Below are 16,710 nucleotides of genomic sequence, written 5' to 3' on the forward strand. Positions count from 1 at the left end.
GTCAGGATATATATGGCCATATCACCTATCTCTAGTTCCTGAGGCCATTTGAGACACATTCTAGTCATTAATGAGCTGCAGAGCTACTGGGTTTTCTCACTGACCATAGTTATGTGTAGGCTGGGAAGGCCCATGTGGGTCACAGAAACAATGCTCTATTGTGGCAGATTAAGTGTTTTAGTTGCCTCACTTTGAATTGCTTAAATGGAATGTAATGAGCATCCAGCCCTGCAGTTTATATTTTGCATTAACCACATACTTTCACCTTTGATATTGGAAATAATTGAATATAGATTTATGTCAATTGCTGTCTAACAAACTCCTTGTTCAATGCAGGCAGTTCAATTATTGGTGATGTGTTAATTTCAAGCATTTAAGAAAATATACAAGTGGGCTGGTGTCAATTTAAGGAAAAGAAAACTAAAGCTGTGAATTATGTGAAACTTCCCAACACACTCTGGTGACTAAGTTAATGATTTGTTTTCAGGACCTGGTGAAGTTCAGGAGCTGGACACCGGAAGAAGAACGGACCTCTTCTGTTTCCATGGTCATTTTGTAAGTACATCATCTGAGTCAATTGGTTCCTCTGATAAACTCAGATTCCTCTGTTAGATTGTCCGAAGGTTTCACGAGACAGAAAGAATGACCCATCACCCGCAGCCAACATACTGTATGTCCTTGTGATCATAGGGGGAAAAGAGACACGTATACCTTGCATGGACGACGCACACACCCTATATCCTCCTTTCCTAGGGATGTGAGCTGGCCCTTCTCTGTTTTTCTTTGTCAATGACACTATGTGTAGCTATGATGAGGTGAATCAACAACAGACCCTGGCTCTGCAGAAAAAGCCAAACTTTACACTCATCACCATGGTAACCGCTTCTTGTTTGGTGTGTGTTAAAGACATTATAGTTTTACCTAGATTTTTATATGGCAACTTGACATTGATCTCTGTGTTTTTAATGGGTTTACAAGCCCAAAAGGTTGGGAACCACTAGTTTTTTGGGTTTTACAGGGATTATTTTCTACCCAGGGAACATAGATATGGGATATACATTTTTTTTTTCCCCATCAAACTCATGGTGAGAAAGCGCAACATTACGCAAGCTGCATCTCAACATCGTGGTTGCATATCTGTATTTCCACTGTTTTTCATGAACTGAAGGAAATGGACCCAGCAGCCTCTTTGTTTTTTATTGTTGGCTATTGGCTGGTCTCCTGTGTCCGTTTGTTCTCTCCCCACCTTACTTTGTGCTGAGGGGGAGCTCAGCCACACAAACAACCCTGCCCTCGGCCGAACTTGCATTCTTTCCTGTCTGCAGTGGTACCTGGGTGATGGAAAGCTCATTAGCCAGTTCAAATTTGTAATGGGACATCTGAGCCGGCAGCTGGTGCATCATAGGTAGAAGGAATATTTTTAAATGTATTGTATTTTGTAGATAATTCCTACTGATAACGCAAATTTATATTATTTATAATCAATCACCATCACTTGCATTTAAGGACAAACTTTCCTGTTTATGTTGTATGACTCAAGATGCTAGAAAGATTAGACCTCTGCAGCGGTTTTGCTGACACAATAGGCTGTGTGTTGCCAAGTACACACACACACACACGCCGACATCCACATGCACACAAACACACACACACACACACGCAAACAGGCTTGAGTGGCCTAATTGTGACAGCGATTGATTGAGAGTGCTTACATACAAACCCTAATGGACTTTGATCCACCCATTGACATATGTATTCCTACTTCACTAACTGCTACTCTTACAAATAGAAACAACATCATCAAACTAGATGATCAATACTTTTTTGCCTTTCTGTCCTGAGTTTGACTTTCAATTGCACTTGTAACAAATCCAACATCATAATTTGTATTAATATAGCCCCCTTTACATCCCAGTAGATCGATTAGGAAAACAAAGTAATCAATGTGATTCTGCTGTGTTTTGAAGTTATCTGTCAGTACAAGCAGTGTATAATAATATATAAAATCCAAATTTGAGTTGAGATACTTCTTCAAAATACCTTAGTGTAACCTTTTTCTTTGTAATAGTGATATATTATTTACCATTAATATAATAAAAAACATTGTCACTTTTGTTTGACTTCAGTTTGTCCCCCCTCTCCAATCTAAAACCTGTTTAAGTTAGTGAAACTTATCATAACTACGAAAGTTAATTCAGGAATTCTCTTTCAAGCTCTTTACACAATTAGCTGACATGTTTGTTACACGTTCTGATGGTTTGGTGAAACCATCATCATACTCCTTAACCCCCCTGACTCCATACATACTGTACACTGACACACCTCCAACAAAAATAAACACTGCGTCATCCAATCCACAGTGTGTTTCACTGACCCCTGCCTTGTTAGTGAGAGATTCATCGGGAGATATGAATGACTCATGTGGAAAACCGGTGACTCATAAAGACCGCAGCACTTACAGGCTGCATTTGTCAGTTGTTTCATTTCAGATATTTGAAATGCAAATCTCTCAGTCATGTCTGATTTGCAGTTTGATGCAGTTGGTCCTGTGTTAGAATCGGAAACGCTCTCATCTGGTTCTCCACATGGGCTTAATCATCCGATAAAAAAACGTTTGACCCATGTCTGATGGAACAGGAGAAGTTGATGTATCGGAGCGTGTGAGGTCACAATATTGGATGTTTTCAGATGATTCCAGGTTGTGTTTGTAAGCCCCGCTCGACAAGCCAGTTAGCACCGATCAGTCGTAGGTGATGACTTGAAGAGGAGTCATCATGAAGTGTTGAAGTTTGCCTGGCCGACGTGCTGAGGTGACTGACGAATGTGACATTCACCTGCACCTGGTGCTGCTCATCATAGTCTCTGGTCTATTGACACGTTGGAGCAGTTTGCCTTTTACAGGAAAGCATTTGCACAGGATGCCTGGGATGGGAGGAGGTTTGTACACATGTTTCTATGTGTACCTGTGTTAATCAACATTCATACATCATCACACAGCTTCTTAATACTCCTCATTACATCAGTGATACCAATTTTTCATCTTAATTAATCAGTTAAATATTTTCCTATCACAGGGACTCATAAAGCTGATAGTAAATAAATAGTTAAACTCTCCAAGCCAAAGAAAATGTATTTAAATGTGTTCTAATTAGTTGTTTTTCTTCGCGTTTATTGAGCCTGTTCCACATTGGCTTACCTCGAGTCTCTCCCCACTTGGGACCAGAGCTCAGCTTAATCTCGCTGAGGCTGTAAACTGCTCAGTTGCATTTTTTCCTTCACAATAAACACTTGACCTAAGTGCTCTAAACAGTTGGACTCATTTTGGTGTGTTTGGTTCCACATGTGGCCAGTAAGGGTTATTTAGGTTTCATATGTCATCCTGTGACTTTTTTTTACAGAGGATCACAAAGAAATCAGTGTAAGGGAAACACCTAACTAATGTTGGGTCATCTGACCAATCTTATTTAGTGGTCCCCAGCATGACTTTGCCTCCGTCCACCCCACGAAGATAAATATCACTGTTGGAGTACTGCAGCCTCGTAAAGACATCCAACAGTCTTATCAAGAATAGACCACATTTCACAAAAAAACATTATTTTTGTGGCATTAATTACATCCACAATCTCATGGACACAGCAATGGGGATTCCTACCCAGTTCATCTACTCTTGATATTTGGATAATATTTTAGATTAGTGTTAATGTGTTTTTCGTAAATTACTCCTCAATCTTTAAAAAGATGCAGTGAGTCGTGCTGCCTTCAGGAGCTACAAGTTTGAATTAGATTATTCAGCAGAGAGCTTCAGTTTCCTGGTGTCTAAATGCACTTTTATGAGTTCTCCCATGTTGATAAAACCCTGAACTCTGTTTAGTACAGAGGTTTAGCTTTCAAGATATTGATTACTGGCATAAAATCACCCTTCATATATGCATTTTAGTTGTAGTAAAGTTTAATACTTTACTGATTAATTTTCAAACATTTTTAAAGAAAGTCTTCTAATCATTGTACTTTCAAGTAAATTATGTCACAACACCAAATCAGTTAATGTAACATATGTCCTAATAATGCAAGGATTAGCTGCTGTTGTGAATGCTGATGTGCAGAACACCCCCGCTGCATTGCGCATGTTTTAAAGGCAAACTGAAAGGTCATGTCAGAAAACAGCTAAACTGTCAGAGACCGTGATGGAGGACACCGACTTATCTCCTGCAGGAACTGGAATCATGTTTGTCTCATTTGTTTTTGTCCGTTATGGCCGTTGGTCTTCAGCCATGTCCGAAAGATTTTTTTTCTGTTCTACTGTCCCTCTGTTCGACTCATCAGGGCCGCCGGAGGAAATAAAAAGGGATTCCTCCCATTTCTATCCCTGCTGGGTGACTCATTCCTCGCCGGACCTCATTAGGACAGCTTCCCATTTCTTTTCATCTCCATCACAATGTCCGTTGGTGCTGTCAGAAACAGTCCAGGTGCACGTCTGGTCTCTTGGCGACCCACTCCAACATGCCAAGCTGACTCTCTAACTGTGCCTGTTGCTGCCTCAATGGGCCAACACTGATGTTACCGCCAAGCCCACCCTGTGGTTTAGTGGCTAGTGATCCGTCAGTTGCTTAATGTGATAGTCCTTCCAAACCCTACCCTCTGGCAGTCTCACTCTTTCTGCCTGCTTCCTTGTTTTCTATGTCCATGCTATCTCTACTTTCTTCCTGCTTCTACTGGGGATAATCTGTTCTACAAATAACAACCGGAGTCAAGGGCGCAATGAAAGGTACAGACAACTGCTCACTTTAATTTTATTCCTTCATCTAATACTCAATCTCATTTGTCTTACTTCGGCTGTAGGGTTGCTCCCATTGCTGGACATATCTGCTCATTAATCCACTTTGAAAGCCGATCCATCTGCCGTGGGCCTGGGTGATTTGGTTAGAAAGGGGGTCTGCTTTGTGTAATGCCAATTTTCTTACGTTGAGTTGACATGTAGGTCATGGCAGGGGTTGGATGGTGGAGGGGGAATGGGATGGAGGGAGCAGAGAAGATGGAGCTGTCATCGCTGGGTGCTGTAAAGATAAGGTTCTTGCAATATAAGTGCAGCTTCAGTTTGGAGGAAGATGTATCTTTTGTCTTATTTCTTCTCATGTTCTCTCTTCACTCTTGATTTCTGAGACTGTGCTTTGATCACACTCATGCTCCGTTTGACCTCTGACCTCTTTCTTTGCCCGCTTTGAAGCTCTTATCTGCTCTTGCAGTGTCTATTTGTGGCAACTGACTGACACCTTGAAATCTTGTGCCGCTGCACTAAAAGGTTCTCATGGGCAAACTGTGCTGAGCTCCTGTCTCTTGTGTGTGTGGTCCAGATGTGCGCAGGATCAGAGGTGCACACCGGAGTTTGTAGAGCACTTAGCAAGAGGGAGTTTAGCTTTGATCAAAAGCAGTCTGCACATCTGGATGCTTACCCTGTAGTTGGCAGTAAACAGCTTGGTTGAATCAACTTTGGCACTGATGAGACTGAAAGAGTGGAAATAAGGTGAGGTTTTCACTTTTTGCTTCTTGATAATTGAATGAACACTTTATAGAGAGAAATTCCTAATTAGAAGGCCCACACAAATTTGAGGTTCTGGAACACAATTTAAAATACTAGTCCAGACTTGGTAGATATTAGTATGAAGCCAAACAAGTAGCTAAATACTTGGTTTTATTGCTTCTTATAAACAAAACATAGAGTTGTATTGTTTGACATTAATGAGCAGTTGACTTTTCACATCAGTGTCCATGTAATGAAGGTAAACACATTGCAAGTTGATGAAAACTAAGTTTCCTCATGTGGCAATGCGAAAATTGAGTGGCTACTATTCTACACTTTTACATTTTTTTTAAAAGCATGAAAAGCAACACAGCTTGAAGAATCTATTCCTGAGCACTAAGAAAACAAAATGGAACAGAAAGAACATAAAAGAGGGTATGCTCATAATTGATCAGCATTTTAGCTAAGTTGTTTAGCAGTTCTTTAATTTCCTATTGGGGGAAGTATAGATGATAGTAAATCTGCAATAGAAGATACTTTTTTAGTAATTTTCAGTGAGATTCAAGATTCAAGATTTTTATTGTCAAATGCACAACAATAACATTAAGCAGTCGCTGGCAGTGAAATGCTTGAGTCTCAGGCTCTCTTCTAGCAATGCTCAAGTAATTACAACCTATAAAATAAAATAGAAATAGTATAAAATAGAATATCAAAATTTAAAATAGAAAATAAAACAACAATAGTGCAATTATGCAAATATGTCACGGAGAGGGGTTTAAAGTCTTATGGCCTGGTGAGTCGGGTTGTACCAACCTGAATGAAACGCCCTCGGCTTGTTCCTCTGGATGCTTCCTTTTAAGGTGGTTGAATATGTTTGTTTTGTGACCTCTGAAAGTGTTAACTGTTGCCCGACTGAGAAATATCTTGTAGAAATATCGCAGCATGCATAGCCAAACCACTGCCACACTACTGACGTCCAGTTAGCCGCCATGCTGCCAGGGCACATTGGATTATTTTTATATTGGATAGACTGAGTATTAGTAGGTGGCAAAAAACATCACGATAAGTACGATTCATTTGAAAATCAGATTGTGGATGTTTTCAACACCCCTTTGTTTACTTATGGTGAATTGGATATTTTTCCAAAGCATAAACATTTGTATGAACATTATATACTTTAGTCGACTGTAACTATCAAACTTGTAAGACAACAATAGCAAAGATGACATGGATTTGTTTTAAATAAGCCATTCAGCCTGTTCTTTTTCCTTTTCCCTTGTGTAATCTCTTCTCACAGCATTTTAAATGTAGACTTTTCAACTTTTAAGACACTGACTTGTGTCTCACTTTAATTGGCAGTGGTGTTTCCTGATCTGTGTGAATGGTGTCCCATGCTGCTGGATGAGTTCAGGGCTGAACAGGCCCAGTCTGGCCCGGTCTGCCCTGCATGTGTCCGCAGTTACCCATGCATGTCTTTTTTGTTGTGGCCGCTCTGCATTGACAGAATACTCCTTTATCCAAAGCTGCTGACTGTGAGTTTGCCTGCACGTCTGACAATCTTCAAAGCGAGCCGGCCAAGGAGGGGGAGGGTTTTATAGTACACATATTTCCAGTTTTTCTGCATCCCAGGACATTGTTGTGGTCTCCCTGCAACTGTTTATGGAAAAACAGGAGGCAAGTTCTTTTGCCCTCAGTCGTCTGTGTTGTGCTGACGGTTCAGTGTGGTTGGGGCCTGCTGGCAATCAGCATTCAGCTCTTGCCTAACAAGGGGCTCAATTGAAATCACATTGGCTTTAAACAAAATTTCTGCTGGCCTTAGAATAACTAACCAACCTCTTCTCTTATTAGCTCTGGAATGGCTGAATTGCATCGTTTTCAATGCACAAAGTACAAAGCCCTGTTGAAGAGTCTCAAGGTTCGGCCTCAGACCCAGAGCTGCTTTCACATGCTGAAAAAAACCATCAGTCAGCTTTAGGGGTTCAGCTTTTCTTTCACTTTATTTTCCTCAAATCTGTCAAACACTGTGGTGATACCTTTTTGTCAACACTAGATGGTGCTCTTTGCCATGAAGCTCTAATGCAAAGTGAATGATAGTCCCTCATGATAGTAAGTACATGCTACAGTAGTTACTCCACGTATTCTGTAGCCCATAGATTCCATGTAGCCCATGGATTGCATAGATTCCATAGACCTGTCTTTAATGACTCCCCCACTCCCCTCTTTCATGAGACTGGCAGCGTCAGTGTGTCCTCTCCTTCGCCCAGTGTTTCCTTTCTTCATTGGCCAGCTGAATCAGAGCCCTGTCCTTATCGTTGGGTCTTTGTGTGTTAGATTCCCTTCCTTCCTCTCCATCTATCAAGTGTTGTCCGTCACTTTGCTTTTGAACCTCACATGTTGAATCAGCAGGATGAATAAGAGGTTTGTTTTGGCGTGAGAGGCTGAATGACGGTTTTACAACAGGTATGTTCACGTTATACCTGCTGAACTCTAACTCCAACCCCGACTCTGATAGCGAGATGATGCGTCGTTAGGATGGCGTCTTTGTCTGATGTCTGCGATGACATGGTACCCTCCTGCCACAGGCCTGACTGAGCCTGTCATCTGGTTTTCTTTTTCATGATGATGTCATTCGGTGGGTTGATCAGTCAGTCCACAAGGAAATGTCTCATCAACTGTTGTTGTGGATTGCCATGCAATTTTCTACAAGCATACATCGTGGGAAGAAGATGAAGTCTAATGACTCAAATGATGCCCCTCGCTTTTCTTGCTGTGCTGGGGGGGGGATTGGCCCCAGATGAAAATCTAATCTAACTTAATGCTTTTTAGGTTTCCATTTTTTTTATTTTGTAAGTACACAATTTGCTAGATAAAAGAACAGTTTTCAAGATAAATTAATTGATGTTGTGGCATTGCTTCAGGCTATAGAGTTAACAGTAATAACTTAAGTGTGCACCTTACGGAATTGTGCATAGATGTTAGACATATAACTGGCTCTTTTGTGTAATTTCTGGCCCCTTTATAGCCCCTGATATGAATAATATCCTGAATGTTTCATTGCTGTAGTGCCACCTGCATGTCAGAGTTGTCACTTATCCTGTGAAATAGTTCAACATCTAGTGGTTTGATTGACACAAAATAAGAAACCAAACAACTTTAATGCAAAGTTCTATCTCTGCAATTGGCTCAAAAGCTCTGTAGTTTTTGGAGGGATAATTGGCCTGACTGCTGATTTGAGACCAGACACCGGCAGAAATGATTTTTAAGGGAGATTCAGTGCTTTCAAAATCTTGTTGCCAGGATCCTTTAAAGGTTTCACCAGCTTGTCTCTTCAATGAAAAGCAGGTTGCATTTCAAGGATCCAGGTATGAACATACAATTGATTATCCTATCATCTGTGGGTCAACAGGAAGAAAAGCCTTTGTGACATTGCAAAACAGCAATGTCACAAAGGCATGCTTGGGCTTGGACGCTACAACTATTTAATGTAAAGCCTCTATTAACAGACCATGGGAATTAAGTTCGAATAATAAGGCCTTTAGGGTTTAAGTGTAATTAAATGTATTATTTTGTAAATGGGTAATTCTAAATCAATGTGACGCCTCTTAGTTTGGATGAATTTACAGTCAATGAAATTCAGCAAACACCTCTAATGTAGCATTTTTCTATATTTCTGGTCATTTAGGGCTCCAACTCATTTTCACAATTGCTATATCCCTAAATCCCCTTTTTTAGTTAATTGATGGATGATGGATTTTGAGATATAGTCAGAAGTAGTCTAGATTTTATCTGCAGTATGATTCATCACGTATATAATTTTTTTTATAAACTTTTCCAGTTTGGACAATATGTGTGTTTTAACTGTAACAATTGAATAAATATTAATTCACATCTGACCATATAATGCGAAAAGGCGCATGTGTTTTTCAATCAGAAGAATTTCTATGGCCCTATAGTTCAAATACAGTACTGCATTTTTGAGTGACTTTCTATAAATGTAACAATGTAATTATATGTTATGGTACATGTATCATAAACTCAGAATAACTTTTCCTGCTTCCATCTGGCCTCTTGACCCCCACTCATAACTTTTGTCATTTGATTGATCTTGCCTGGCGTTGACTGACTGGGAAAGCACCGTGCTAAATTTATCACCCACCCTTTTGGCTCATGCCTGCTGTGGATCTAGCCACAACATATGTGCTAAAGCGGGGTTGTAGATAGAAAGTGGGTGGGAGGTGTGGGGCCTGTGGACCCTGTCAGTCTCTAGTCTTTATGTCTCAGTAGTCATGTCCCACAACCCTCCAGAGCTCTGACCCTCTACAGGACTGTGGAACCAGCAGGGAACTTTTAACAAGCGCTCCACCTGGAAAACTTCAACCTAAAACTCATTGTCTCTCTGAGAAGATAACTTCCATTAGGAAGGTATGTGGCTTTTTGTTTTGGCTACCGACTACATATTTAGATATTGGGAAATGACTTTGGAGTTGGAATGTTGTTTTAACATTAACTTTATTATGGTTATATCAGTGAAATTAAATATTGGATGGTTTTCGATTGATGCCCATGGAATCCTAATGTTTTAAACACTTGAAGTATAAAATGTGCTTGTTGTATTTTGTTTCCGGATCCATTCATACCATTGTTATAAGGATTTCATTTCAGTCTGGTAAATTTTCTGCTGAGACTGTCCGGTCCAGGTTGGATTCTGACTTTTTTCCTAGAAGCAGCTCAGCGATAAATCCCAGCAAACTCACCTTGTGTCTGTAAATTATTGTATGATCAGTTGTTTGTTAAAGTTTGGTCCAATTCCATGACTGGCAGGGATTCACTTGATGTCCGTGCTTGTATTAGTATGTATTTATTTGTTTGTGTGTGAAATGAGGAAATGAATGGTCGAGGAGAGATTTGGATTTCGGTGCTGCTGAGCTCCTCCATGCGTGATTCATTCAGTGCTGAGTGACTGGCTGAGGAGACTACAGTTGTTCATTGTGCTGCACCTGCTCTCACTCTGTCAGGACACATAGACAGAAATAGAGCGCTGCCTAACAGGGCAACAACACACACAGTCCTGTCTCTATGACTTCAGAGGGCATTACATTGACCTCTCTTGGAGATGTGCTCTAATCTTAACCATGGTTACTACTTGTCGAACCTAAAAACATAATTAGAACTTAGCCTTTTGTCCCCATAAGGAAGAAAAGTCCCCATAATGTGACTTTGTAAACAATACAAGTAGTTCTTGAACCCCCCCTCCACACACACACACACACACACACACCAAAACAAGCCTTGTCTTTAATCTTAATGTCCATTATAGTTTTCACTCAAGAATTTAAATGCACATAATATTTTACCTGTCGTCTCCAGTTACTCCGATTTTTCCGATTTATTATTAAGACACAAATCGAATGTAATATTCATCTTGAAGAAGAGTTTAGAAAAGTGGGACTCCTGAGAGTTGTCTTTATTTTTACCCTCTGCTCCAAATATACTGTACACGAGCCCTAGTTCAGAGTTACCTAATTGGCTGAGGTCTGATCTGATTTCTTGTGTAGGACGAGGCTAAGTAGAGCGGGGATGTTGTGGCGCTCTTCTGTTACACACTGTTGGTGTCCGACTGCCACTCTGTGTGTCAATTTTCTCCCCTGCTCGTCCTGGTGTCACACTGCAGTGCGTCAGGGAAACGAACGCTGTGATTTGGTTGATTTAGATCCACAGCAACTAATCTCTTAGCAGGGTCGAGAGGAAGTGCACGGTGTATTGCCTTATTGATGCGTCTGTGTTGTGTCTGGGTCCAGCTAATCATTCAAAGAGCTTTGGTCGCTGTGTTTGATTTCCTTTCAGAGCTTTTCCTCTGGGGACTCATTCACCTGTAAAAACGGAGAGCAAGTACTTTTCAGGTGCTGCTGCTGAGGGAGACCCAGCTTGTCCGCAGCCCTCACAGCAAAAAAACATCACTTAAGCCTGTGTGTGGATTAAGGTCCCGCTGATAGAAGCACCTTGACTGAACATGTCTCATGCTTCTGTGCAACGCTTATTTTAGCCTGGACGTCCTATTGTCAACGCTCGGGTCGACCAAACACCAGGCCGACAAGTTAAATAGGGCTTACACTGACCTAAGACCTTTTATTTACTGTTCTGTTGCCATAGACGGGCATCCACAGCAACTCAGTTTCCCATTTGACTTTTGTTTAGGCCTCTAGGTTAAAGAGACAGTTTCATTGTTTCCCTTTAGGGACTGAGGTCCAAAGGGTATTGCCTGCATGGTAAGGAAAAGTGATAGATATTCTTCTTGCTTTATATCAATATATAGGCTTTGTCATTCATACCATGCATATCATGTTAACTTATTTGTGTCACTGTATTTCAGGTGATAGTGTGCTCACTGTGTCTGTTCCCATTCCTAAACACTGTTTTAAACTGTTTGGTCACTTGGGGGCCGCGGAACAATGTAAACACAATGTTGACCTGATATACATACAGGTTCAGTTGTTATGACTCAACCATAGACTGTATATAAAGAAGCATTACATGACTGCTACACAAAAGGGAAGCCAAAGCGTCTAGATCGCGATCTGGTGTCGAGCTGCAGAACAGCCACCTCCATGTTAGTGTCTCGTTTTAGCTCGGTTTTGTTCATTACCAACACCTGCGAGAAAGGTAAAGATATTCATATGCACACATAAAGGGAGTTAGGTGGAGGGAGACACAGGCTGAAACTTCATTGGGAATGTTGTCTGATGTCGTTTGCAAGGTATGATGGGATATCAGTAGGCAGCAGACAGATTATTCCATGTGCCCTTTGACCTTCTGAGAGAGGGTGTAGAAACTGCTAAATGCTCCATTTTATTCACTGGCATGTTGCTTAATGTACCTGCCTAATGTTTGGGGCTGGCACAGTGGGTTCGTCAGACCTTTTCATCTCAAACTATGTTGATAAGCGCTGTGGTTGAACAATATATAACAAATAATAAGAAGGGACCTGCTCCCGGCTTCATGGTCGCGCTCAAAGTCTTCCTGGAGGCTTATTCCTGATGGTCCGACGTGGTGGGTCTTAAGTGCATATTTACCCCTCCATGACAGCTTTTCCTTTATTTTAAACCCACTAGTCCCAGTTTAAAATCTAATTAGTGGTGATTAATGATGAGCCCCTAATGGCATGTAATACTTTGAGCTGGGGTCTCTGCCCTTGGCGTTGACCTCAGACTGGAGCTCTGACATGAGCTGCTGTGACTGAGATGCAGTGCAGTAGAACAGAAAGAGCAGCAAATGCGCCAATGGCACATATGCTTAAGGAAATGTTTCCAAATGCATATAAGCATTTGTTGTTATCTACTTAAAGACTGTTTATACCTTTACACTTAGATTAATATTTTTTTCCCAATGCCTTGGGTCTTTTGACTCATATGTGATGTACTTGCGCCATTATTACAATCAAAGTCTTCTCCAAACAGTGCTGGGGCTTTTAAAACCAGGATATAAAGTAACACGTCTTAGTTTTTGGATCTTCATTTAGATTTGTCTTTTTGTCTGGTTGGACTTTGAAGCCATTTTCTCTCAAGGACAGGTAATGAGAGAGGACAGACCAACTCTGGTGAGTGTGAGACTTTACTGACTGTTCACTGATGACTTGTTGACAGACTCTGGAGCAGCTATTACGATATTGAATGGGATGTTACTGTGGACAAAAGAAAATAGCATTTTTAATTGTCTTTTCCTTTGAGAGTCACAAGGGGTCTGGATCCAATCCCAGTTAATAATTGTTGTTGGTCACAAATTATTCTTTGCGGCAGTTGACAGTTATAATGGTGGCAGATGTAGCATTGAAATTCGTTGCACTCTCTCAATCAAGCTGCTAACCACTGCCTTTTCTAACTGCCAGATTTCATCATCAAACTAATTCAGCTAACCCGCAAGTTGGTTGAAGACGCCATTTCCATTCGACTTTTTAAAGATTCTAGCTGAGACACAGGCTAATGCTAAATGTTCCAGGGATCACCCACTCTACAAGTGGATGATTCGTGTAGCATTGTCTTTTGTTAGAGAGAGTTAATCCGATGAGTATCTATCATGAGTAAATTTAAGATGCAACATTTAATTGCTCTTTAACCCCATATGGTTTGGGATTCTTTTTATACAAGATTAACCAGAATTCAAGAAATTGAAAAGAAAATCCTGTTCCTAAACATTTGTCATCTCCGATCGTTTTGTAGCAATCCATTTTGTCACTTTTGCCAAATCCTGCTGACAAACAAACAAATTGACATGGTTGAAATCTTAACCATTGCAAGCAAATCTCAAGATTCAAGTATAAACATGCTATAGATAGACAGCCTACATTTTAGCCTCTATAAAAGTTTGTTATAAGCTTAACAAGCCTGCTGTGGTTGTGTAAAACAATTGCTGATATGGATGAATACATAACTTTTCCATTTTTTCTTTTAATGAGTTGTTTTCAACTCATTAAAAAGAAACATTGTATCAACTTTACCTGGTTCACTGTGTGCACTGCAGCCTGCTCAATCCTACCAGAATGCCCCCCCAATTGGGCTATGATGCTGTGAAAAATATACAGATGCTGCTTCTGAGTGTTATAAATTAGGTAGAAATCCTGATTGTAGCAGTAAATGTTGCTGTTGTTGGCAATTTAGCAAAAAGTCTTTCTCTTTATTCAAGTATTCAATTTCTCGGCTGGGTCAAATGATATTAACTTATCAACCATTGATAAGTGACTGTGTAATGAATTAATGAAGTAATGAATATCAGAGCTGCACTACGGATATCGTGTCTCACTCCCCAGCTCTTACTCTGGAAATAGGTGCATCCTGCCAGGCACTGATTATTGCATCTACATTTGGTTGAGCTCACCAATGGCAGCCTCCGCTCAGCTGGCTCCACTCACACTGCGTCTACTCCGGGAGGGAATGAGAGACACAAGCTTTCCACTCAGTGTCTCACCGGTAGTCCTGCAGGATGACAGTTGTTGGGAAAGTGTCCTGCTCCAGGGGATGGAGGCAAATACTCTGGCAAACGGGAGCCATGAAGAATGTTGGGTTGTGTAGCTTTCTCTACTGACCAGATGTGCTCTGTGTGTGTGTGCATCACACAGCTGTGGGCTCTATATGTGCGAATGTTAACTTAAGAATAGATCTTTCCCCCGGGTCCTTGTTTGAATCAGATAGTGTAGACGTGTTTCTGCATTTCAGGTGCATCACATGCCTCAAGGATCAGATCATCACAGAGGAACAGATGGTGCTATATTGGCTCATATGATTACAAATGAATCATGATTGCAGTTATGGTTTTGGAAAGTGTGCAGTCCACTTCCCATTCAGGGACTGGGAAAAAGAAAAGTCAGTGTGACAAATGGTTTCTGGCCTTGTATCCTGCATTTTTGGATCTGTTTTGTTGTTTGGTGTTCTTCTTATACCCATGGATAATGGGACAAAAGTGGACCGCGTGATTTCAGTTGTTCTCAGGAATTTTGAAGAGGTTTAACAGCAGAAAGAAAATGGTAATAGCAAGCAAATGTCAGCGCCAAGGTTTGTTTTTGTAGAGCCGCTATTTTTCACCATCCAGCATTTAAACAAGAACAAATGTGTTTTTAAGAACTGCCTCAGTAGAGGTTTTTTCTTTTTACACAAAGGATAGTGGCGATGATTGTTGATTAATCACCAGCTCTGTGATTGGCTGAGAGGCACACAGCGCTGAACCTCTTTGAGGAGTCCACTTGGAGTCTTTGAATCTCCTACTTAGCACCTTATCTGTTTTTGTTTTGGAAAACCACGCTGATCTGTGTACAAAGGCCAGAGAAGGTCAGCGTTGTCTTGCCGTGTCTATTTTCAGAGCGACTGGTACGTTCCAAAGACTTGAAGCAGCTACGGCAAGATGGTGATAATGAGGTTCAAATCTCTTGTGCAGGAGTGTGTGTGGAAGTTTGAGGTCTGTCATATCTGACCTAAGGGGCCCTGCAGGGATCAGGGGGCCACTGAAGGTAGATGCTCTGTGATATTTAGGTGTACACTTTATTGGAAGGAATATTGGCTCGAAGAAAATTGAAAATGGCCACTTGATATGTTTTGATTTAGCAAGCTTTATTCAATAAATTTCCACTTCTTATTTATATCCCTTCTCTTTTTCATTGGCAGTTGTAAGACAACAGAATATCCCGGAATTTGATACATTTGTTTGTCATTAAATCATTAAGCTGGACATAACTGTTGAAGCTGAAAAGAGTCATCCATGCTCCATAAATGCAGAGTATGGCTGTTATAGTAACAGTGAAGTCAGTTTTTTCCGAAGTTTCAAAGGGCACAGATGGGTTCTAGCTGCTAGCAGTTGTGTCAGAGCATTGTGTTATTCGAAACAATCACTATATATTCTCATTATTTAAATGGAAACAAATCTAAAATATCAGTAAAATAATATTCCTGGGTAAAGTTCAGAGAGAACACAGACATGAGTCAGTATCTGTCCTCTGTCCTCATCCCTCCCTCAATGCTGTGATTCACTGTCTGCAGGTGGAGAGGAGGAGGAGGGTGGAGATGGTCTGGTTGACTCATTAATTGGATAGTTTTGCGACTGACATGCATTATTCAAGATTCAATGTAAATATCATGGAATATAAGATTGTATGTTGAAATGGTGCATTCCCTTTAAACTGCTCATAAATGTGTAATATTAATGAATGGAATAGATAATCAAGTCATAAAAATAACAGCACTCCAGTGATGTATGGATGGCTGTGGGGAGATAAAACTCTCAAAGTTTACTGTCTCTCCTGTTAATATATCTTCTTTGGCAGTCGATTGTATAAGTCAAGGAAGTAGAGGAGGATAAAGACACCTACATGTCACTTAGTTAAGTATGGAGTTAATTTATCTTAGGCTGCAGTATATGCCACCTGCTTAAGTATTTATACAATCTTTAGTTTTTTTAGAAACTTCCCAATAAGTTTGGTTTGAATTAGTTATTTGATTCTATCACAACACGGTAATGTTATGATTGACAGTTGAGACTCACTGTATAAATGGAACCTCGCTTCTTCTCCAGATCGTTTTTGCACAAACTATGGCTCCAAATGTGCATAGATGGCAGAGATCTTATCTGGGATATTTAAGCTTCCTTCCTGGATAGTGGGAGAAAGTGAAGACGCGTCCTCCATCAGTCTATGGTTCAAAGCATTAACTCCA

General features: G+C 40.6%; 1 protein-coding gene across 1 annotated transcript in view; it reads left to right on the forward strand.

Annotated features, from left to right (window-relative positions):
- The first annotated feature begins 494 nt into the window (after positions 1–494).
- The window catches only part of svila (supervillin a), a 64,750-nt gene continuing 48,534 nt past the window's right edge, over positions 495–16,710 (forward strand). Inside the window, exon 1 of the mRNA XM_062379487.1 lies at positions 495–555. The gene's annotated coding sequence lies outside the window, so the exon portion shown is untranslated. The remainder of the gene's footprint in view (positions 556–16,710) is intronic.

Source organism: Platichthys flesus, chromosome 21 (assembly GCF_949316205.1).
Source record: "Platichthys flesus chromosome 21, fPlaFle2.1, whole genome shotgun sequence".
Classification (NCBI taxonomy): domain Eukaryota; kingdom Metazoa; phylum Chordata; class Actinopteri; order Pleuronectiformes; family Pleuronectidae; genus Platichthys; species Platichthys flesus.